The following is a 22,344-nucleotide window of genomic DNA, read 5'->3' on the forward strand; positions in this document are numbered from 1 at the left end:
AACAGAATTTGTAGTCCCTTGGATCGTATACTGGGGGCCGCCCAGCATGCTACCCGCCGTCCACCCGGTTCAACAAGCAGAAATTGCGAACGCATCACAATTTCTGCTTGTTAGCCTAAACTGAGGAAGCCTCCTGCTGGCGCGACATAGCTGCGCCCACAGGAGGCCAGGCGACATGTTCTCGATCGCGGCAGCTGCGTGACATCACACAGCCACCTTGTGTGACATCACACAGCCACCGTGATCACGCCCCGTCTGTCCGCCCCTGCAACGCTCCGTCTCCTCCCTGGAAACGGAGCGTTGCCCGCCCCACAGACGTTTTTGCCTGACCGACAGGCAGACGCAATCGCATTTTCTGCGGCCTCCCACATGCGCCAACATCTTTTTCTCAATATTTGCGGCTCGATCGCTTACTGCAATCCAACCTGAATTAGGGCCATTATTCAATAAAATGTTTAGGTTTTTAAAATAAACCAAATCTGTAATATACAACAACTTACATTGGGGATACTCAAGACTATGCTTTTGGGATTCCTATTTACCAGTTAAAGGGCAGAATTCAATTATTTCACAGACCATCGATGGTTTTGAATCATCAATGGCCATCCCTAATTCAGTGGGAATTAGGGCGGGGGTGTAGAGGGATTTTACCGGAGGCCGGGATTCCGGCGTCTGTCTCCTAAACGCCGGGATCTGGACCGCCCTGTAGACTATTGGCCCCATTTAAGAATGAGATATAACCCCTTTAGAACGCGTTAAAGGTTTATGTCCTCCTTTCAGTATTTACAAGTATAGATAATGTCCCCATTGCCGGCACTGGTGATCCAGCACAGTCTTTCAGGCTTCTCTGCTGGTTGAAGCAGTCAGACGCATGTGCAGACTGGCCGTCACGCTTGTGAATGGCACAGAAGCCTGTCACTGGCAGCGATGGGCTGCCAGCAACAAAGCAGAAAATGCTGTTGGACTGGTGAGTAATGTTAAATACCAACAGCATATTCGTAGGTATTCCTGCAATGCTAAACGAAATATGCCGCTGGTATTTATGCTTAAATAGGGCTCTTTACTTTTTTTTATTCAAATAATAGTGTAACACTTTTTTGGCTATTTCTTCACAGAATGGAGATAGCAAATGTGTGGATTAGGGGCCCTTTATCAAGACTTGGAGATAAAATGGAGAGAGAGAGAGAGCACCGGCCTATCAGCTCCTGTCATTTTTGAAAAGCAGGCTGAAGTAACAGGAGCTGATTGGTTGCTACTTTATCTCTATCCAAGCTTTGATAACTCTCCCCCACAAGTACCAACCAGTCAGCTCCTAACTGCCAGTTTTCAAACACTGTAAAATGAGAGCAGTGTGTTCTCCACTACACATCGCTGTACTACACCCCCCCCCCCCATACATACATACATACATACATACATACATACATCACTGCACTACAATCCCCTTATACGCTACTTCAATCCACTACATCACTGTCCCCTATACGCTGCACTACATTACATCACCCTATATTAACCTGCACTACATTCCCCCTATACACGTAACACACCCCTCCTATACCCTTCACTAAATCGCAACACTATATTGCTGCACTACATCCCCCCCATGTGCTGCGCTACATCACTACCTTTGTATTTTCGTGTGAAACAGACCCGTTTTTGGCCGAAAACGGGGCTGTTTCTGGGGCTTTTGCTTCGCCTGCCGGAGGCAGGTGAAACAAAATCCCCGATAAGCCGGCGCGTTCCGCGGCTAATCGGGGCTAATTAGCTAGCCCCCGGTGGGACAGTTAGCCCCGGTAATTACCTGGGCTAATTGGATATCCCTCTTAGTGTCTATCTATATGAGCATCACATTTACAGCAGAGATCAATCATGATTACATCAGTTCTAGGTGTATTGACCACATGACGAATATAGGGGGTCATTCCGACCCGTTCGCTCGCTACGTTTACACGCAGCAGAGCGAACAGGTCCCTGCTGCGCATGCGCTGGCGCCTTTGTGCGTCGGCGCATGCGGGCCGGCCGACGGCCGTAGCAGTACAGCGATCGCCTCTGCCTGATTGACAGGCAGAGGCGATCGATGGGCGGGAGGGGGCGAAACGGTGGCGTTTGGCCGCCGTTGCGTAGGTGCAGTCCGCCCAACGCAGGCGTGGCCGGACCGAACGGGGGGCGGGCCGCAGCGGCTGCGTGACGTCATACGCAGCCGCTGTGGGTCAGGGAGCGAGGAGTAGCTCCCGGCCAGCTCGCTAAAGCTGCGCTGGCCGGGAGTTACTCCTGAAGTGCAAAGGCATCACCACTGTGCGATGCCTTTGCACTTCTGCGAGGGGGGCCGGACTGACGTGCGGGGCGGACTAGCCCCGTGCTGGGCGTCCCCCCGCATGTCAGGAAAGTTGATCGTAGCTGTGCAAAATTTGCACAGCTATGATCAACTCGGAATGACCCCCATAGTTCAATGCTGCCACACACGTAGCTGAAACACTAGAGCAGGGCTCAACAACTCCTGGGGGCAAGGTCCCCATGGCTCCTAGATTTTGCTTTCTGGCGACGAGATTATGCAGGGAGTAAGGGAGGAAGCAGATCCTCGTCAGCCCCAGCGGAGATTCATGGGAGTGGCTGTATTGCAGCGGAAATTTCATGTACAGGAGTGCATGTGCTGAGTGACTGTCCCAGTATGCGTTGACTGCGGTCTCCAAATTCTGGCTGCCTAGAGCTCTCCGGTAAGAGGGTCTGTGTGTGGCAAAAGAATATTGTTTTCACAGGGAGGGTGGCTGTGGAGGGTGCTTTGCCTGGTGGTACTACCTTCCTTAGTTGTGTGGCTTTGTTTGTTGGCTGCCCGGGGAAGGGGATGTTATTTCATTAATGTGGCTGTGGGGCAGGGGGTTCTTGTTTGGCCAAGGGTTAGCTGCGCAGCAATGTGGCTATGGAGGGTAGTTGTGTGGTCGTGGGGGTCGGTTTGCCTGGGTGGTGAGGGGAAGCTACCCAGTAATGTACCTGGGAGATGGGGGTGGGGGTGATACGGTTCCTACACTTTCGTCCTGGCTCCTGGATTTAGAAAAAATTGTCAAGCCGTGCACTTTTTTCCTTGCTAAAGACATATACAGCTGTTATAGCTGTTTTGCTTTCTTAAGGGTGTTATGTTGTATTTATGATAGGTTGTACTTATGTTTTATTCATACTTATGCTTGTGAAAATATCAGTGTCACATTGACTCCGCCCACCTGCCATTTGCTTGTTGACACAGTAGGTGAGCTTCAGCATTGTAGCTCTCCAGTATTTACTCAGGTCTACGCCTTCTTGTTGTGTCCCCCCTTCTTCTCCCATGCCTACCATTTCACTCACAGAATGTTCTTAAACAGCTGGCAGGTGTGTCTACTTTCAGGTCTGAGGTGTTAAATTTTGGCTTGCATGAAGAGATTGGGGCTCACCCACACTTTGGTTTCTCATGCCATGTAGGATATAGAGCAGAAGGAATTGGTCAGCAGAAACCCTCCCCTTTTGTTGTTGCGAGCAAGGAACTGTAGCTCACAAACTGTAGCCTGATTGATAATAGGCTGCCAGCGTTTGGTGGCATGGGTGGGCGGAGCTGTCCAGTGTTCTGGGAGTGGTGAGGCCAGGGTCTGTGTATTCAGACGCTGACTTCCTGTCCCCAGCAGTGTGATTAGCCAGACAATCCTGAGTAACGTTACTCAGATCCCTGACGTTCATGTAAGTTTTGCTGTGTCTTCAGCAGGTCACACAAGCATGCGGGTGGCATCTATTTACTCAAGATGCTTTCTGCTGATTTTGCATATTTTTCAAAGACGCAGCTGCTGTACAAACTGTGTCCATCTCTGAATAGGCCCTGTGTGCAGGTTATGGAACTGTGATAATCTATACTTATCGTAATTTTTGGAGTAAATATAACACTATCTCAGGGTGGCATTATGCTTGTGTAGCTTACACAGCAGCGAGTGGAGTAATGACACTATGCGGTGCACAGTATGGCAAAAAAAGGGCAGATTTGTTTTGCATGGACAGGTATATAGGGGGAAAAGTTTACTGCACATTGGTGGGCTCTCAGGCCTGCGCAGTATACTTTTAAAATGTCACTCCCACATTGCCGAATCATGACACTTCTGACACAAGGACTTTTTATCACGCAAAATTGCTTATAGTTAGACCCCTTTGTCTTGTTACTTTTAATTATACAAATAATTTGCACTCAGGGAAATGTACCAAACCTTCGAAGATAAAATGGAGAAGTTGCCTATAGGGTAATTGCACAGGTAACTGAATCACCTTTTTACCTTGGTAAACTATTCATTATACAAGTGTCACCACGAATGTCAACAAATCATCATAACACAACAGTCCACAATAAACCCCATATGCAGTACTATCAGAATAGCTTAAGTGCTATCTTGTGTACGTTATCCTTGATAGATCAGCCTACTTTCAGAATCAGTATTGGAATCACCATTAATCAGACACGTACACAAAATTGATAAATTCAGCTTCCAGAATTTTTATTTTTTTGCATGGTGAAATCTTTGTGATACAGCCACATACATCTGGTAAAAGTGTGGCAGTTTGTGTGCACATTTTCTAATAAGGTAACGGAATCACCGTGCTGCTGTAGCGGAATCACCAAGTGGTAATGAGAATGGTAAACTTTTAATTTTTAGGTAATATATCCACTGTATGTCTTGCAAAGGTTCAGTACATCTCTCCTTAAGTATCTTTAGTGGCTAGTTAATACGGTTGTCTGCAGTTTAGACAGACCTTGAGCCAAGGCTGCATGTGACTGCCTTTATAAAGCAAACCCTCTTTTCTGTGAGACTCTGCTACAGTGTATATAGAATAATGGACTTGCACTTAATGACTCCAGATAGATTAAATAAACCTTATTTTATTTTTTTATGTTCTCACGATCATTGATAGTAGACAGTGCTCTACATTTAAAAGCCTAAACATAACTACTTTTTATGATCTATTTTTTTTTCTTTTTCATTGCTCTACCAGAGTTCCAAAGCCAATGATCTTTGCAAATGTTTCCAGCAACTTGAAGTAACACCAGTTTCAATTACCTAAGTCACCTTGTTGCAGCTTGGGGTGGGTTTAGTGACCAGAACTGTTATGCTGGGTACACATGTGGCCGACTGTGCAACCATTTTGGTAAGCTATACACGCTTACCAATCAGCCACTTGCTATGTCTGGCCAGACATCACAACTGGGCGGGCATTTAAATTTGCCCACCCAGTTGTGATGTCATGATCGGCAATTCGTGCTGCCAGCCTAATGGGTTGTTTCTTTGTTTCTGTTCAAACGATATATTGTATAGTGAGTACCCAGCCTTATGTTCATGTTGTGAAGGGCAAAACAAAAAATTATGTTCATTCTAGCACCCTGCACCTAATCAGTGAGGAGGGCATATTTTAATTTTTAATGGAAAAATTTTATACATGATGTATCGCTACAGTAGCTGTAGTGATGCATCACACTTAAAATGTTTCTCATTAAAATATACCCTCCTTACTGATTAGGTGCAGGGTGCTAGAATAAACACTAATAATGTAGCATTGGCCATATAATCAAACTGGTCACGTCACCCATTACAGCAGGGACGGGGATCCTTCGGCCCTCCAGCTGTTGTTGAACTACACATACCAGCATGCCTTGCTACAGTTTTGCTATTTTGGCCATGCTAAAACTGTTGCAGGGCATGCTGGGATGTTTAGTTCAACAACAGCTGGAGAGCCGAAGGTTCCCTATCCCTGCATTACAGTGTAGTTAACACAATAAAATAACAATTATCTTTGTCTGCTATGGGCAAAACAAACTACAGGTTGAGTATCCCATATCCATATATTACGGAATATTCCGAAATACGGACTTTTTTGAGTGAGAGTGAAATAGTGAAACCTTTGTTTTTTGATGTCTCAATGTACACAAACTTTGTTTAATACACAAAGTTATTAAAAATATTGTATTAAATTACCTTCAGGCTGTGTGTATAAGGTGTATATGAAACATAAATGAATTGTGTGAATGTAGACACACTTTGTTTAATGCACAAAGTTATAAAAAAAATAAGAATTTACTTACCGATAATTCTATTTCTCGTAGTCCGTAGTGGATGCTGGGGACTCTGTAAGGACCATGGGGAATAGCGGCTCCGCAGGAGACTGGGCACAAAAGTAAAGCTTTAGGACTACCTGGTGTGCACTGGCTCCTCCCCCTATGACCCTCCTCCAAGCCTCAGTTAGGATACTGTGCCCGGACGAGCGTACACAATAAGGAAGGATTTTGAATCCCGGGTAAGACTCATACCAGCCACACCAATCACACCGTATAACTTGTGATCTAAACCCAGTTAACAGCATGATAACAGAGGAGCCTCTAGAAAAGATGGCTCACTACAGCAATAACCTGATTTTTTGGTAACAATAACTATGTACCAGTATTGCAGACAATCTGCACTTGGGATGGGCACCCAGCATCCACTACGGACTACGAGAAATAGAATTATCGGTAAGTAAATTCTTATTTTCTCTGACGTCCTAGTGGATGCTGGGGACTCCGTAAGGACCATGGGGATTATACCAAAGCTCCCAAACGGGCGGGAGAGTGCGGATGACTCTGCAGCACCAAATGAGAGAACTCCAGGTCCTCCTCAGCCAGGGTATCAAATTTGCAGAATTTTACAAACGTATTTGCTCCTGACCAAGTAGCTGCTCGGCAAAGTTGTAAAGCCGAGACCCCTCGGGCAGCCGCCCAAGATGAGCCCACCTTCCTTGTGGAGTGGGCATTTACAGATTTTTGGCTGTGGCAGGCCTGCCACAGAATGTGCAAGCTGAATTGTACTACAAATCCAGCGAGCAATAGTCTGCTTAGAAGTAGGAGCACCCAGCTTGTTGGGTGCATACAGGATAAACAGCGAGTCAGATTTTCTGACTCCAGCCGCCCTGAAACATATATTTTCAGGGCCCTGACAACGTCTAGCAACTTGGAGTCCTCCAAGTCCCTAGTAGCCGCAGGCACCACAATAGGTTGGTTCAGGTGAAACGCTGAAACCACCTTAGGGAGAAACTGAGGACGAGTCCTCAATTCCGCCCTATCCGAATGGAAAATCAGATAAGGGCTTTTACAGGATAAAGCCGCCAATTCTGACACGCGCCTGGCCTAGGCCAGGGCCAACAGCATGACCACTTTCCATGTGAGATATTTTAACTCCACAGATTTAAGTGGTTCAAACCAATGTGACTTTTGGAACCCAAAAACTACATTGAGATCCCAAGGTGCCACTGGAGGCACAAAAGGAGGCTGTATATACAGTACCCCTTTTACAAACGTCTGAACTTCAGGGACTGAAGCTAGTTCTTTTTGGAAGAAAATTGACAGGGCCGAAATTTGAACCTTAATGGACCCCAATTTCAGGCCCATAGACACTCCTGTTTGCAGGAAATGTAGGAATCGACCCAGTTGAAATTCCTCCGTCGGGCCTTACTGGCCTCGCCCCACGCAACATATTTTCGCCAAATGCGGTGATAATGTTTTGCGGTTACATCCTTCCTGGCTTTGATCAGGATAGGGATGACTTCATCCGGAATGCCTTTTTCCTTCAGGATCCGGGGTTCAACCGCCATGCCGTCAAACGCAGCCGCGGTAAGTCTTGGAACAGACAGGGTCCTTGCTGGAGCAGGTCCCTTCTTAGAGGTAGAGGCCACGGATCCTCTGTGAGCATCTCTTGAAGTTCGGGTTACCAAGTCCTTCTTGGCCAATCCGTAGCCACGAATATAGTGCTTACTCCTCTCCATCTTATAATTCTCAGTACCTTGGGTATGAGAGGCAGAGGATGGAACACATACACTGACCGGTACACCCACGGTGTTACCAGAGCGTCTACAGCTATTGCCTGAGGGTCCCTTGACCTGGCGCAATACCTGTCGAGTTTTTCCCAACGGTTTATAATCATGTGGAAGACTTCTGGGTGAAGTCCCCACTCTCCCGGGTGGAGGTCGTGTCTGCTGAGGAAGTCTGCTTCCCAGTTGTCCACTCCCGGAATGAATACTGCTGACAGTGCTATCACATGATTTTCCGCCCAGCGAGGAATCCTTGCAGCTTCTGCCATTGCCCTCCTGCTTCTTGTGCCACCCTGTCTGTTTACGTGGGTGATTGCCGTGATGTTGTCCGACTGGATCAACACCGGCTGACCTTGAAGCAGAGGTCTTGCTAAGCTTAGAGCATTGTAAATGGCCCGTAGCTTCAGGATATTTATGTGAAGTGATGTCTCCAGGCTTGACCATAAGCCCTGGAAATTCCTTCCCTGTGTGACTGCTCCCCAGCCTCGCAGGCTGGCATCCGTGGTCACCAGGACCCAGTCCTGAATGCCGAATCTGCGGCCCTCTAGAAGATGAGCACTCTGCAACCACCACAGGAGGGACACCCTTGTCCTTGGTGACAGGGTTATCCGCTGATGCATCTGAAGATGCGACCCGGACCATTTGTCCAGCAGGTCCCACTGGAAAGTTCTTGCGTGGAATCTGCCGAATGGGATTGCTTCGTAGGAAGCCACCATTTTTCCCAGAACCCTTGTGCATTGATGCACTGAGACTTGGCTCGGTTTTAGGAGGTTCCTGACTAGCTCGGATAACTCCCTGGCTTTCTCCTCCGGGAGAAACACCTTTTTCTGGACTGTGTCCAGGATCATCCCTATGAACAGAAGACGAGTCGTCGGAACCAGCTGCGATTTTGGAATATTGAGAATCCAACCGTGCTGCCGCAACACTACCTGAGATAGTGCTACACCGACCTCCAACTGTTCTCTGGATCTTAACCTTATCAGGAGATCGTCCAAGTAAGGGATAACTAAAACTCCCTTCCTTCGAAGGAGTATCATCATTTCGGCCATTACCTTGGTAAAGACCCGGGGTGCCGTGGACCATCCAAACGGCAGCGTCTGAAACTGATAGTGACAGTTCTGTACCACAAACCTGAGGTACCCTTGGTGAGAAGGGTAAATTGGGACATGAAGGTAAGCATCCTTGATGTCCAGAGACACCATGTAGTCCCCCTTCTTCCAGGTTCGCAATCACTGCTCTGAGTGACTCCATCTTGAATTTGAACTTCTGTATGTAAGTGTTCAAAGATTTTAGATTTAAAATCGGTCTCGCCGAGCCGTCCGGCTTCGGTACCACAACAGTGTGGAATAATACCCCTTTCCCTGTTGCAGGAGGGGTACCTTGATTATCACCTGCTGGGAATACAGCTTGTGAATGGCTTCCAAAACTGCCTCCCTGTCGGAGGGAGACGTCGGTAAAGCCGACTTTAGGAAACGGCGAGGGGGAGACGTCTCGAATTCCAATTTGTACCCCTGAGATACCACCTGAAGGATCCAGGGGTCTACTTGCGAGTGAGCCCACTGCGCGCTGAAATTCTTGAGACGGGCCCCCACCGTGCCTGAGTCCGCTTGTAAAGCCCCAGCGTCATGCTGAGGGCTTGGCAGAGGCGGGAGAGGGCTTCTGTTCCTGGGAACTGGCTGATTTCTGCAGCCTTTTTCCTCTTCCTCTGTCACGGGGCAGAAATGAGGAACCTTTTGCCCGCCTGCCCTTATGGGGCCGAAAGGACTGCGCCTGATAATACGGCGTCTTCTTATGTTGAGAGGCGACCTGGGGTAAAAACGTGGATTTCCCAGCTGTTGCCGTGGCCACCAGGTCTGAAAGACCGACCCCAAATAACTCCTCCCCTTTATAAGGCAATACTTCCATATGCCGTTTGGAATCTGCATCACCTGACCACTGTCGTGTCCATAAACCTCTTCTGGCAGAAATGGACAACGCACTTACTCTTGATGCCAGTCGGCAAATATTCCGCTGTGCATCACGCATATATAGAAATGCATCTTTCAAATGCTCTATAGGCAATAATATACTGTCCCTATCTAGGGTATCAATATTCTCAGTCAGGGAATCCGACCACGCCAACCCAGCACTGCACATCCAGGCTGAGGTGATTGCTGGTCGCAGTATAACACCAGTATGTGTGTAAATACATTTTAGGATACCCTCCTGCTTTCTATCAGCAGGATCCTTAAGGGCGGCCATCTCAGGAGAGGGTAGAGCCCTTGTTTTTACAAGCGTGTGAGCGCTTTATCCACCCTAGGGGGTGTTTCCCAACGCACCCTAACCTCTGGCGGGAAAGGATATAATGCCAATAACTTTTTAGAAATTATCAGTTTTTATCGGGGGAAACCCACGCTTCATCACACACCTCATTTAATTTCTCAGATTCAGGAAAACTACAGGTAGTTTTTCCTCACCGAACAGAATACCCCTTTTGGTGGTACTCGTATTATCAGAAATGTGTAAAACATTTTTCATTGCCTCAATCATGTAACGTGTGGCCCTACTGGAAGTCACATTTGTCTCTTCACCGTCGACACTGGAGTCAGTATCCGTGTCGGCGTCTGTATCTGCCATCTGAGGTAACGGGCGCTTTAGAGCCCCTGACGGCCTATGAGACGTCTGGACAGGCACAAGCTGAGTAGCCGGCTGTCTCATGTCAACCACTATCTTTTGTAAAGAGCTGACACTGTTAATTCCTTCCAACAGTTCATCCACTCAGGTGTCGACCCCCTAGGGGGTGACATCCCTATTACAGGCAATTTGCTCCGCCTCCACATCATTTTCCTCCTCATACATGTCGACACAAACGTACCAACACACAGCACACACACAGGGAATGCTCTGATAGAGGACAGGACCCCACTAGCCCTTTGGGGAGACAGAGGGAGAGTTTGCCAGCACACACCAGAGCGCTATATATATACAGGGATAACCTTATATAAGTGTTTTTCCCCTTATAGCTGCTGTATTGTTTATACTGCGCCAAATTAGTGCCCCCCTCTTTTTTTTTAACCCTTTCTGTAGTGTAGTGACTGCAGGGGAGAGCCAGGGAGCTTCCCTCCAACGGAGCTGTGAGGGAAAATGGCGCCAGTGTGCTGAGGAGATAGGCTCCGCCCCTTTTTCGCGGACTTTTCTCCTGCTTTTTTATGGATTCTGGCAGGGGTTAAAATTCATCCATATAGCCCTGGGGGCTATATGTGATGTATTTTCGCCAGCCAAGGTGTTTTTATTGCCGCTCAGGGCGACCCCCCCCTAGCGCCCTGCACCCATCAGTGACCGAAGTGTGAAGTGTGCTGAGGAGCAATGGCGCACAGCTGCAGTGCTGTGCGCTACCTTGGTGAAGACAGGATGTCTTCTGCCGCCGATTTTCTGGACCTCTTCTTGCTTCTGGCTCTGTAAGGGGGCCGGCGGCGCGGCTCTGGGACCTATCCATGGCTGGGCCTGTGATCGGTCCCTCTGGAGCTAATGGTGTCCAGTAGCCTAAGAAGCCCAATCCACTCTGCACGCAGGTGAGTTCGCTTCTTCTCCCCTTAGTCCCTCGATGCAGTGAGCCTGTTGCCAGCAGGTCTCACTGAAAATAAAAAACCTAAAACTAAACTTTTCACTAAGCAGCTCAGGAGAGCCACCTAGTGTGCACCCTTCTCGTTCGGGCACAAAAATCCAACTGAGGCTTGGAGGAGGGTCATAGGGGGAGGAGCCAGTGCACACCAGGTAGTCCTAAAGCTTTACTTTTGTGCCCAGTCTCCTGCGGAGCCGCTATTCCCCATGGTCCTTACGTAGTCCCCAGCATCCACTAGGACGTCAGAGAAATATTGGCTAAAATTACCTTCAGGCTGTGTGTATAAGGTGTATATGTAACATAAATGCATTTTGTGCTTAGATTTAGGTCCCATCACCATGATATCTCATTATGGTATGCAATTATTCCAAAATACGGAAAAATCCCATATCCAAAGTACCTCTGGTCCCAAGCATTTTGGATAAGGGAGACTCAACCTGTATTTCCTTTTCAGTGTCAATGTGCTCCAAAGTGTGTACATGTGTATCAATTTGAGCAAGGGTTTGAGCAAGGTTATTCATACTCATCCAAGGCATTGTAATATCTAAGTGGTGCCCAAGTGGCATAACTGACTGAATGAGAAAAGGATTATACAGTAGGGAATAATATACCAGAAGTAGCCATTGTGATGCCAGGTATTCTGGTAACTGGCTCCCATTCACTTCAGGGTGAACTTCAGTGACTGCTTTTTAGGAGATGGGTTAGAACAGATATAACGTTCTCTTACATGAGTGATGACTCCTCACTCTGCCACTCACTACAGTACGGTGATTGCAGAAAGAAAAATTCTGCAACTGTAGAGTGGGAAAGGTATGTTGGTGAGTGGGAACGTTTATTCATTTTTTCTCTGACGTCCTAGTGGATGCTGGGACTCCGTCAGGACCATGGGGAATAGCGGGCTCCGCAGGAGACAGGGCACATCTAAATAAAGCTTTTAGGATCACATGGTGCGTACTGGCTCCTCCCCCTATGACCCTCCTCCAAGCCTCAGTTAGGTTTTTGTGCCCGTCCGAGAAGGGTGCAATCTAGGTGGCTCTCCTAAAGAGCTGCTTAGAAAAAGTTTTTTTAGGTTTAAATCTCAGTGAATCCTGCTGGCAACAGGATCACTGCATCGAGGGACTTAGGGGAGAGATTTCCAACTCACCTGCGTGCAGGATGGATTGGAGTCTTAGGCTACTGGACACTTAGCTCCAGAGGGAGTCGGAACACAGGTCCTCCTGGGGTTCGTCCCGGAGCCGCGCCGCCGATCCCCCTTACAGACGCTGAAGACGGAGGTCCGGAAAGCAGGCGGCAGAAGACTCCTCAGTCTTCATGAAGGTAGCGCACAGCACTGCAGCTGTGCGCCATTGTTGCTACACGTCTCACTGATTCAGTCACGGAGGGTGCAGGGCGCTGCTGGGGGCGCCCTGGGCAGCAATATTAAATACCTTTAGTGGCAAAATAAATACATCACATATAGCCATTAAGGCTATATGTATGTATTTAACCCAGGCCAGTTTTCTTAAAACCCGGGAGAAAAGCCCGCCGGAAAAGGGGCGGAGCTTATTCTCCTCAGCACTCAGCGCCATTTTCCTGCTCAGCTCCGCTGGTGAGGAAGGCTCCCAGGACTCTCCCCTGCACTGCACTACAGAAACAGGGTAACAAAGAGAAGGGGGGCATAATTTGGCGATATTGATATATTAAAAGCGCTTATATCAAAAACAACACCTTCTAGGGTTGTTTATATACATTTATAGCGTTTTTGGTGTGTGCTGGCAAACTCTCCCTCTGTCTCCCCAAAGGGCTAAGAGGGTCCTGTCTTCGATTAGAGCATTCCCTGTGTGGCTGCTGTGTGTCGGTACATGTGTGTCGACATGTATGAGGACGATGTTGGTGTGGAGGCAGAGCAATTGCCGGTAATGGTGATGTCACCCCCTAGGGAGTCGACACCGGAATGGATGGCTTTAGTTATGGAATTACGTGATAATGTTAGCACATTACAAAAGTCAGTTGACGAAATGAGACGGCCGGAAAACCAGTTAGTACCGGCTCAGGCGTCTCAGACACCGTCAGGGGCTGTAAAACGTCCCTTACCTCAGTCAGTCGACACGGGTACCGACACAGATGAATCTAGTGTCGACGGTGAAGAAACAAACGTATTTTCCAATAGGGCCACACGTTATATGATCACGGCAATGAAGGAGGCTTTGCAGATCTCTGATACTGCTGGTACCTCAAAAAGGGGTATTATGTGGGGGGTGAAAAAACTACCTGTAGCTTTTCCAGAATCAGAGGAATTGAATGACGTGTGTGACGAAGCGTGGGTTAACCCAGATAGAAAACTGCTAATTTCCAAGAAGTTATTGGCATTATACCCTTTCCCACCAGAGGTTAGGGCGCGCTGGGAAACACCCCCTAGGGTGGATAAGGCGCTCACACGTTTATCAAAGCAAGTGGCGTTGCCGTCTCCTGATACGGCCGCCCTCATGGATCCAGCAGATAGGAGGCTGGAAACTACACTGAAGAGTATATACACACATACTGGTGTTATACTGCGACCGGCAATAGCCTCAGCCTGGATGTGCAGTGCTGGGGTAGTGTGGTTGGATTCTCTGACTGAAAATATTGATACCCTGGATAGGGACAGTATTTTATTGACTCTAGAGCAATTAAAGGATGCTTTTCTTTATATGCGAGATGCTCAGAGGGATATTTGTACTCTAGCATCAAGAGTAAGCGCGATGTCCATATCTGCCAGAAGAAGTTTATGGACGCGACAGTGGTCAGGTGATGCGGATTCCAAAAGGCATATGGAAGTATTGCCATATAAAGGAGAGGAATTATTTGGGGTCGGTCTTTCGGACCTGGTGGCCACGGCAACTGCCGGCAAATCCACTTTTTTACCTCAGACCCCCTCCCCACAGAAAAAGACACCGTCTTTTCAGCCGCAGTCCTTTCGCTCTTATAAAAACAAGCGACCAAAAGGACAGTCTTATCTGCCGCGAGGCAGAGGAAAAGGTAAGAGAGGGCAGCAAGCAGCCCCTGCCCAGGACCAGAAGCCCGCCCCGGGTTCTACAAAGCCATCAGCATGACGCTGGGGCTTTACAAGCGGACTCAGGGGCGGTGGGTGGTCGACTCAAGATTTTCAGCAATCAGTGGGCTCGCTCACAAGTGGACCCGTGGATCCTGCAGATAATATCTCAGGGTTACATGTTGGAGTTCGAAAGGTCTCCCCCTCGCCGGTTCCTAAAGTCTGCTTTACCAACGTCTCCCTCAGAAAGGACGTCGGTTTTGGAAGCCATTCACAAGCTGTATTCTCAGCAGGTGATAGTCAAGGTACCCCTCCTACAACAGGGAAAGGGGTATTATTCCACACTATTTGTGGTACCGAAGCCGGACGGTTCGGTAAGACCTATTCTAAACCTGAAATCCTTGAACCTGTACATACAGAAATTCAAGTTCAAGATGGAGTCACTCAGAGCAGTGATAGCGAATCTGGAAGAAGGGGACTTCATGGTGTCCCTGGACATAAAAGATGCTTATCTGCATGTCCCAATTTACCCCTCACACCAAGGGTATCTCAGGTTCATGATACAAGACGGTCATTATCAGTTTCAAACGCTGCCGTTTGGTTTGTCCACGGCCCCTCGGGTCTTTACCAAGGTAATGACCGAAATGATGGTTCTTCTACGAAGAAAAGGCGTATTAATTATCCCTTACTTGGACGATCTCCTGATAAGGGCAAAGTCCAGAGAACAGCTGGAAGTCGGTGTAGCACTAACCCAGGTAGTGCTTCAGCAACACGGGTGGATTCTGAATCTTCCAAAATCTCAATTGACCCCGACAACTCGTCTGCTGTTCCTGGGAATGATTCTGGACACGGTTCAGAAAAAGGTGTTTCTCCCGGAGGAGAAAGCAAGGGAGTTATCCGAACTTGTCAGGAACCTCCTAAAACCAGGAACTGTGTCAGTACATCAATGCACAAGAGTCCTGGGAAAGATGGTGGCTTCTTACGAAGCGATTCCATTCGGCAGATTCCATGCACGGACATTTCAGTGGGATCTGCTGGACAAATGGTCCGGATCGCATCTGCACATGCATCAGCGGATAACACTGTCACCAAGAACAAGGTTGTCTCTCCTGTGGTGGTTGCAGAGTGCCCATCTGTTAGAGGGCCGCAGATTCGGCATACAGGACTGGGTCCTGGTGACTACGGATGCCAGCCTACGAGGCTGGGGAGCAGTCACACAGGGAAGAAACTTCCAGGGCGTGTGGTCAAACCTGGAGACGTCCCTTCACATAAATATACTGGAGCTAAGAGCGATCTACAATGCTCTAAGCCTGGCAAAATCGCTGCTTCAGGGTCAGCCGGTGTTGATCCAGTCGGACAACATCACGGCAGTCGCCCACGTAAACCGACAAGGCGGCACGAGAAGCAGAAGAGCAATGACAGAAGCTGCAAGGATTCTGCGCTGGGCGGAGAATCATGTCATAGCACTGTCAGCAGTGTTCATCCCGGGAGTGGACAACTGGGAAGCAGACTTCCTCAGCAGACACGACCTTCACCCGGGAGAGTGGGGACTTCATCCAGAAGTCTTCCACATGATTGTGAACCGTTGGGAAAAACCAAAGGTGGACATGATGGCGTCTCGCCTCAACAAAAAATTGGACAGATATTGCGCCAGGTCAAGAGACCCTCAGGCAATAGCTGTGGACGCTCTGGTAACACCGTGGGTGTACCAGTCAGTGTATGTGTTCCCTCCTCTGCCTCTCATACCAAAGGTACTGAGAATTATACGGAAAAGAGGAGTAAGAACAATACTGGTGGCTCCGGACTGGCCAAGAAGAACTTGGTATCCGGAACTTCAAGAGATGCTCACGGAGGATCCGTGGCCTCTACCTCTAAGAAGGGATCTGCTTCAGCAGGGACCTTGTATGTTCCAAGACTTACCGCGTCTGCGTTTGACGGCATGGCGGTTGAACGCCGGATTCTAAAAGAAAAGGGCATTCCAGAGGAAGTTATTCCTACCTTGATTAAGGCTAGAAAGGAAGTGACTGTACAACATTATCACCGCATTTGGCGGAAATATGTTGCGTGGTGTGAGGCCAAGAAGGCTCCAACGGAAGAATTTCAATTGGGTCGATTCTTACATTTCCTGCAAGCAGGATTGTCTATGGGCCTAAAATTGGGGTCCATTAAAGTTCAAATTTCGGCCTTATCAATCTTCTTCCAGAAGGAATTGGCATCAGTGCCTGAAGTACAAACTTTTGTCAAAGGTGTACTACATATACAACCCCCAATAGTGCCTCCAGTGGCACCGTGGGATTTGAACGTAGTTTTGAATTTTCTCAAATCTCATTGGTTTGAGCCTCTAAAATCGGTAGATTTAAAATACCTTACATGGAAGGTAACCATGCTATTGGCCCTGGCTTCAGCCAGGAGAGTTTCAGAGTTGGCGGCTTTATCATACAAAAGCCCATATCTGATTTTCCATTCGGACAGGGCAGAACTGCGGACACGTCCTCATTTTCTCCCTAAGGTGGTTTCGGCTTTTCACTTGAACCAGCCTATTGTGGTGCCTGCGGCTACTAGCGACTTGGAGGACTCCAAGTTACTGGACGTTGTCAGAGCATTAAAAATATATATTTCAAGGACAGCTGGAGTCAGAAAATCTGACTCGTTGTTTATATTGTATGCACCCAACAAGATGGGTGCTCCTGCGTCTAAACAGACGATTGCACGTTGGATCTGTAGCACAATCCAACTTGCACATTCTGTGGCAGGCCTGCCACAGCCTAAATCTGTAAAGGCCCACTCCACAAGGAAAGTGGGCTCATCTTGGGCGGCTGCCCGAGGGGTCTCGGCATTACAACTTTGCCGAGCAGCTACGTGGTCAGGGGAGAACACGTTTGTAAAATTTTACAAATTTGATACTCTGGCTAAGGAGGACCTGGAGTTCTCTCATTCGGTGCTGCAGAGTCATCCGCACTCTCCCGCCCGTTTGGGAGCTTTGGTATAATCCCCATGGTCCTGACGGAGTCCCAGCATCCACTAGGACGTTAGAGAAAATAAGAATTTACTTACCGATAATTCTATTTCTCATAGTCCGTAGTGGATGCTGGGCGCCCATCCCAAGTGCGGATTGTCTGCAATACTTGTACATAGTTATTGTTACAAAGATCGGGTTATTACTATTGTTGTGAGCCATCTTTTCAGAGGCTACTTCGTTTTTTGTTATCATACTGTTAACTGGGTTCAGATCACAAGTTGTACGGTGTGATTGGTGTGGCTGGTATGAGTCTTACCCGGGATTCAAGATCCTTCCTTATTGTGTACGCTCGTCCGGGCACAGTACCTAACTGAGGCTTGGAGGAGGGTCATAGGGGGAGGAGCCAGTACGCACCATGTGATCCTAAAAGCTTTATTTAGATGTGCCCTGTCTCCTGCGGAGCCCGCTATTCCCCATGGTCCTGACGGAGTCCCAGCATCCACTACGGACTATGAGAAATAGAATTATCGGTAAGTAAATTCTTATTTTCTCTGACGTCCTAGTGGATGCTGGGAACTCCGTAAGGACCATGGGGAATAGCGGGCTCCGAAGGAGGCTGGGCACTCAAGAAAGATTTATGACTACCTGGTGTGCACTGGCTCCTCCCACTATGACCCTCCTCCAAGCCTCAGTTAGATATTGTGCCCGGCCGAGGTTGGATGCACACTAGGGGCTCTCCTGAGCTCTTAGAAGGAAAGATAGACTTAGGTTTTTTATTTTCAGTGAGACCTGCTGGCAACAGGCTCACTGCAGCGAGGGACTAAGGGGAGAAGAAGCGAAATCGCCTGCTTGCAGCCGGATTGGGCTTCTTAGGCTACTGGACACCATTAGCTCCAGAGGGATCGACCGCAGGCCCAGTCCTTGGTGTTCGGTCCCGGAGCCGCGCCGCCGTCCCCCTTACAGAGCCAGAAGCAAGAAGAGGTCCGGAAAATCGGCGGCAGAAGACATCAGTCTTCTCCAAGGTAGCGCACAGCACTGCAGCTGTGCGCCATTGCTCCTCACACACACTTCACACTCCGGTCACTGAGGGTGCAGGGCGCTGGGGGGGGGGGGGGGGGGCGCCCTGAGAAGCAATTATAACACCTTGGCTGGCAAAAATACCACAATATATAGCCCTAGAGGCTATATATGTGGAAAATACCCCTGCCAGAATCCAGAAAAAAGCGGGAGAATAGGCCGCGGAAAAGGGGCGGAGCTATCTCCTACAGCACACTGGCTCCATTTCTCCTTCACAGATCCACTGGAAGGAAGCTCCCTGGCTCTCCCCTGCAGTCTACACTACAGAAAAGGGTAAAAAAAAGAGAGGGGGGGCACTAAATTTAGGCGCTGTATAAATTATATAGAAAAAGCAGCTATAGGGGACATAACTCAGTTAGTCCCTGCATTATATAGCGCTCTGGTGTGTGCTGGCATACTCTCACTCTGTCCCCCCAAAGGGCTTTTGTGGGTCCTGTCCTCTGTTGGAGCATTCCTTGTGTGTGTGCGGTGTGTCGGTACGGCTGTGTCGACATGTTTGATGAGGATAATGATGTGGAGACGGAGCAGATGCCTTTAGAAGGGATGTCACCCCCTGCGGGGCAGACACCTGAGTGGTTGAGCTTATGGAAAGAAATGAGTGCACGTATAGACTCCTTACATAAGAAATTTGACGACATGCCAAATGTGGGACAGCCGACTTCTCAGCTCGTGCCTGCCCAGGCGTCGCACAGGTCATCAGGGGCTCTGAAACACCCGCTACCTCAGACCGCAGACCCAGATGTCGACACTGATACTGACACCAGTGTCGACGACGATGAGTCTAATCTGATGCCCACTAAGGCCATTCACTGCATGATTGAGGCAATGAAAGAGGTGTTACACATTTCTGATATAAATACAGGTACCACTAAAAAGGGTATTATGTTTGGGGAGAAAAAACTACCCGTAGTTTTTCCCCCATCAGATGAATTAAATGAAGTGTGTGAAGAAGCGTGGGCTTTCCCTGATAAAAAAATTGGTAATTCCTAAGAAGGTACTAATGGCGTTCCCTTTCCCGCCAGAGGATAGGTCACGTTGGGAAACACCTCCTAGGGTGGATAAAGCGCTCACACGTTTGTCAAAAAAGGTGGCACTACCGTCTCCGGATACGGCCGCCCTCAAGGAACCTGCTGATAGAAAGCAGGAGGCGATCCTGAAGTCTGTATATACACACTCAGGCATTATACTTAGGCCAGCTATTGCGTCAGCTTGGATGTGCAGTGCTGCCGCTGCGTGGTCAGATAAACTGTCAGAAAATATTGACACATTAGACAGAGACACGATCCTGTTAACCATAGACCATATAAAAGACTCAGTCTTATATATGAGAGATGCACAGAGGGAAATCTGCCGACTGGCATCTAAAGTTAGTGCATTGTCCATTTCTGCTAGGAGAGGGTTATGGACTCGCCAGTGGACAGGAGATGCAGATTCTAAAAGGCACATGGAAGTGTTGCCATATAAAGGTGAGGAATTATTTGGGGATGGTCTCTCGGACCTAGTTTCCACAGCAACGTCTGGGAAGTCAGCATTTTTACCCCATGTCCCCTCACAGCCTAAGAAGGCGCCGTTTTATCAGGTTCAGTCATTTCGGACCCAGAAAAACAGGCGTGGAAAAGGCGGGTCTTTTCTATCCAGAGGCAGAGGTAGGGGAAAAAGGCTGCAACAAACAGCAGGTTCCCAGGAGCAAAAGTCCTCCCCCGCTTCTTCTGCCAAGTCCGCCGCATGACGGTGGGGCTCCACAGGCGGAGCCTGGTACGGTGGGGGGCCGCCTCAAGAATTTCAGCGATCAGTGGGCTTGCTCACAGGTGGATCCCTGGATCCTTCAAATAGTATCTCAGGGGTACAAACTGGAATTCGAGGCGTCTCCACCCCACCGGTTCCTAAAATCTGCCTTGCCGATTGCTCCCTCAGACAGGGAGGCGGTGCTAGCGGCAATTCACAAGCTGTATTCCCAGCAGGTGATAATCAAGGTACCCCTACTTCAACAAGGCCGGGGTTACTATTCCACACTATTTGTGGTACCGAAACCGGACGGTTCGGTGAGACCCATTTTAAATTTGAAATCCTTGAACACATACATAAAAAAATTCAAGTTCAAGATGGAATCGCTCAGGGCGGTTATTGCGAGCCTGGAAGAGGGGGATTACATGGTATCCCTGGACATCAAGGATGCTTACTTGCCTGTCCCCATTTACCATCCTCACCAGGAGTACCTCAGATTTGTGGTACAGGATTGCCATTACCAATTCCAGACGCTGCCGTTTGGACTGTCCACGGCACCGAGGGTATTTACCAAGGTGATGGCGGAAATGATGATACTCCTTCGAAAAAAGGGAGTTTTAATTATCCCGTACTTGGACGATCTCCTAATAAAAGCGAGGTCCAAGGAACAGTTGTTGGTGGGAGTAGCACTATCTCAGGAGGTGCTGCACCAGCACGGCTGGATTCTGAATATCCCGAAGTCACAGCTGGTTCCGACGACACGGCTACTGTTCCTGGGTATGATTCTGGATACAGTCCAGAAAAAAGTGTTTCTCCCGGAGGAGAAAGCCAGGGAGTTGTCATCTCTAGTCAGAGACCTCCTGAAACCAAAACAGGTATCAGTGCATCGCTGCACGCGGGTCCTGGGAAAGATGGTGGCTTCTTACGAAGCAATTCCCTTCGGCAGGTTCCATGCCAGAATCTTTCAGTGGGACCTGTTGGACCAGTGGTCCGGATCGCATCTTCAGATGCATCGATTGATAACCCTGTCTCCAAGAACCAGGGTGTCTCTACTGTGGTGGCTGCAGAGTGCCCATCTTCTAGAGGGCCGCAGGTTCGGCATACAGGACTGGGTCCTGGTGACCACGGATGCCAGCCTTCGAGGCTGGGGGGCAGTCACACAGGGAAGAAACTTCCAAGGACTATGGTCGAGTCAGGAGACTTCCCTTCACATAAATATTCTGGAACTAAGGGCCATCTACAATGCCCTAAGTCAAGCAAAATCCCTGCTTCTACACCAGCCGGTGCTGATCCAGTCAGACAACATCACGGCAGTCGCCCATGTAAATCGACAGGGCGGCACAAGAAGCAGGATGGCGATGGCAGAAGCCACAAGAATTCTCCGATGGGCGGAGAATCATGTACTAGCACTGTCAGCAGTGTTCATTCCGGGAGTGGACAACTGGGAAGCAGACTTCCTCAGCAGACACGACCTCCACCCGGGAGAGTGGGGACTTCATCCAGAAGTCTTCCAGATGCTGGTAAACCGTTGGGAAAAACCACAGGTGGACATGATGGCGTCCCGCCTCAACAAAAAGTTAAAAAGATATTGCGCCAGGTCAAGGGACCCTCAGGCTGTAGCTGTGGACGCTCTAGTGACTCCGTGGGTGTACCAGTCGGTTTATGTGTTCCCTCCTCTGCCTCTCATACCAAAGGTATTGAGAATAATAAGAAAGAGAGGAGTAAACACCATTCTCGTGGTTCCGGATTGGCCAAGACGAGCGTGGTACCCGGAACTTCAAGAGATGCTCTCAGAGGACCCGTGGCCTCTACCGCTCAGACAGGACCTGTTACAGCAGGGGCCCTGTCTGTTCCAAGACTTACCGCGGCTGCGTTTGACGGCATGGCGGTTGAACACCGGATCCTAAAGGAAAAGGGTATTCCGGAAGAAGTCATTCCTACGCTTATTAAGGCCAGGAAAGATGTTACGGCAAAGCATTATCACCGCATATGGCGGAAATATGTTGCATGGTGCGAGGCCAAAAAGGCCCCAACAGAGGAATTTCAACTAGGTCGATTTCTGCATTTCCTGCAAGCAGGAGTGAATATGGGCCTAAAACTAGGCTCCATTAAAGTACAGATCTCGGCTCT

The 22,344-nt window shown here is 48.8% G+C and overlaps 1 protein-coding gene across 4 annotated transcripts in view; it reads left to right on the plus strand.

The window, feature by feature from the left end:
• The window catches only part of LOC135019092 (regucalcin-like), a 282,886-nt gene that overhangs the window by 878 nt on the left and 259,664 nt on the right, over positions 1 to 22,344 (plus strand). The window lies entirely within an intron of this gene.

This window comes from Pseudophryne corroboree, chromosome 2, assembly GCF_028390025.1.
Source record: "Pseudophryne corroboree isolate aPseCor3 chromosome 2, aPseCor3.hap2, whole genome shotgun sequence".
NCBI classification, from domain to species: domain Eukaryota; kingdom Metazoa; phylum Chordata; class Amphibia; order Anura; family Myobatrachidae; genus Pseudophryne; species Pseudophryne corroboree.